The sequence below is a fragment of the Danaus plexippus genome, chromosome 11 (genome assembly GCF_018135715.1).
Source record: "Danaus plexippus chromosome 11, MEX_DaPlex, whole genome shotgun sequence".
NCBI lineage: Eukaryota > Metazoa > Arthropoda > Insecta > Lepidoptera > Nymphalidae > Danaus > Danaus plexippus.
This window is the reverse complement of record NC_083544.1, coordinates 5,727,582-5,731,132: the sequence shown is the minus strand read 5'-3', so window position 1 is coordinate 5,731,132 and position 3,551 is coordinate 5,727,582.

The window sequence follows — 3,551 nt, the reverse complement described above, 5'->3', positions numbered from 1 at the left end:
CATTTTTTTTCCAATAACCAAGTGGATTCATGCTTGTCTTTATTTAAATCCGAAAATAGATTTCGTATCTAAAAGGGGGGAAGCAAATTCTAAGATTATCGTATTGTCGAACGTATCGTTACGAAAAGTAATACGTACTTAATTACTGTGAGTTAAAGAAAGTACATATTGTAAGGTATTTTTATTTTTTCAGTGTTGGCATAATACATTTTTTATTTTAAATTGCTTTAAAGTTGGAAATTTTTATGTAACTAATAACAATATTATATAAACAACAAGCCCTACTAGGGGTTTTATTTGGGCGATTGTTTATTGCCTCATAACGGCCACATCCTATTTCAACTTTGGTAACCACATTCAAAAACGATTTTAATAAAAATGAATTTTAAAAATAAAACAAATTTTCATATTACTCTTATTATAGAAAATCAAACTTTTAACAAGTTTTCCCTCTTTTAGGGAACGCTTTCATTAAAAAAAAATCACTTCATTGTTCGTCTGGCAATATTTATGTTTGTATGTCCAACATACCAGAATTAATATAAGTACTTAATCTGCCATCCCTGAAAGGAAGGAATAAAAACTCAAAATTCTAATCCAGAGCAATCTAAAAATAGCTGTTGTCTTTCCGTCATTTCATATATTTTGACGCTCCAGCGAATTGAACAAAATCACAACCCCAGGGGACTTCCTTTTATCCTAAAAATATGAGCTTTGGAAGAGATACTAGTCATGAAGAAAAGAAAAAAAAATACAAACTAATCTTGCAGCTTATCAAATAAAAAAAAGGTTGCATTTAGTGAAACGGTTTTTTAAAGCAAACATTAACTCCTGCCATCCCAATAACTTGTTTTTAAAGAATTATTGAATTTTTAATAAGTTACCCAAAAAATTTTTTACGTTGTCACTGCAAGGAACTCCAATGATTTCAATTGTTTTTTTTTTCATGTGTAACTTCATCTGATTGCAAGCCTTTCAATTATCCCGTTTTTACTTTTACACTTATAAAATCTTTTACTTTTTAACAAATACAATAATTCATTAGAAAGTTAAACAAAACCTATCGTGTAATTCTCGTTTATCGATATTGGTCTGTCTCTATTTTATCTACAATATTGCAATATGGAGCTGTTATCTAAATGGTCTAATATTTTAATGAAACAAATATATCTGACTTGTAAATAAGAATGAAATTACAATAACTGTAATATATAATATCTTTTTATGCTATCGAGTTATTAAAACAATATTATTTACTTTTTATATTACTTTACTTAAGTCGCTTGGAAAATATTTTTACTATTTTAGATTTCGCTATAATCTTAATTTTTATAATCTACTGATTAAATGATAATAAGTACTACATTTTCATCGGTTCTGGAAGTATAGCTAGTCAACTGCTTCTTTTGTTACGTAAAATATCAAAGGAAACCGTATTTTTTACTAGTCATACTAACTATCTAATCTGTCACGAAATGTTCAAAGGTATTCGTATAGGCCCAAACTTTAAGATGCTATTGACAAATATGATACACTATCGCAGTTCGTATTCGTAAACTAAAGGCTAAAGTAGTACTCCAATTATAAAAATAAGAAAATGAACAGAGACAATAACAAGATAAACAAGCAGAATAAACAACGTTATTTTATTTAAAATCTAAACTACAGAGCCTTTAAGTAATTACAACAATTTAATTATTGCACTCACTCATAAATCGGAAACTTTACAAGTTTCCTTTATTTACATTTTAGTCTAAACTGCTATATCGGTATTAAATACTGTTTTTATTTAATTTACGGGCCAGTCAACTTCGTTTGACTCATGTGCTCAATTCAGCTTATAGTCTCCCAACTTGTTTCTGTTCAAAATTCGAAATATCGAGGAATCTTAGTGAAATTGATATCTATTCTATGTGGATCCGTCCTTAATAATATATCAAATATCAATCTTCATTAGGTCTTCAATTCGGTAAAATCGTTAAACATTACCGTTAACAATATACCACCAAAGATATATTGTCTAATTTGTCAGAGAAATAACATATTATATTGTCATCACTGGGTCACCTTACTTGAACTCCAAACTAAATCGTATTATTAAAGACTGTAAAGATAATATCATCACTTCATTTGAAATAGAACTTTTTAATTATAAAAGGTTCTATTTTATGAAACAATAATGAAACGAAAATATGGAATATAGCTTGGTTTTGAATGGTTATGATTTTGTAAACCCGAAACTACAACACTAAGACAAATCAAAAGTATGTTCAACACAAAAACCATTTAAGATATCAAATGACATCCATTATCAGTTGTCTTTGCGTAGGGTCAACACGCTCGCTCAACGTCTTCTTCGCTATTTGATACCATATGACGTATTAATATATTAAATATCCTTCGGTAGCCTTACAGAATCCATTTTTATATCGTTTTCATTTCAACGAAATCGTAGAAAATGTCGAAATATATTCGTTAATAAAATATTATACGCTTATAAAAAAAAACCATCTAGCTCTGAACAAATTATTCTGTTACTGTATAATTTTATTTACAAATTTTGTGTTAAAAACATACTTGAAAACAACGCAGTTGATTTTGAATGTATAAAAACTTCCACAATATGACTCGCTTGAATGGCTTTGGAAAAGCTTAAAATACCTCAGTTTAGTTTACTTTTCTAAGGCTTTTTATGCCGAAAATTTCAACTTCGGATGACATAATAGAGAGCACTTGAGTCCCTCGGAAGAAATACGGTGGGATGAAATGTCGAGAAAAGTTCTTAATGGATAAGTGCAAAATGCTATGTTGAGCTAATACAAATGTGATTTACAAGAATTTTAATTATTATTATTTTTTAACTTTTTCAACTTTAACTTAATTAATGTAAAATAACTTTTCATTTAGACATCTTGTATTAAGTCTAATTGTAAGACATTTCTAATTTAAATAAAAGCAAAAACTTTTCAAATAGAACACAAATATAGTATAATGTTAAAAACATTTCGCTCTGTGCGATAATTACAGTCGCTCTCCGACTTACCAGCGGCTTGCAAACATGTCAACTAAATAAAATATCTTAATATGTGAAATATAAAAGTTTATTTGTACCAGTATATTGGATTGTTTGCACCGAACCGTGAATTAGCGTTTGGATAAAGAATATTTTTATGAAGCGTATGTTAGAATAATACAAAGCGAGAAAAATGATAATGAAAAATAAAAAATACTTTCATACTTGGTAACTTCAATTATGATTGTAAACCGCCTAAAATATCATTTGGAGATTCAAGTACCTTTATCAAAAAGCGATTATGCATGACGCTCAAACACATTCAGACCACAATTGATTGGACTGTTAACTAGGGCTGCCGCAACCACGTTTTTAAGTAAATACTGTTGTTTATGTAAAGATAAATGTACAGTTATTGAAAAAATCTAAAACCAATTTTTATAGTAGTAATTTTCCATTATTTACATGATTATAATTTATATTTATTTTACCCATTTTTGGTTCTACCTGGGGAATTCTCATACCTGTATTCATTCAT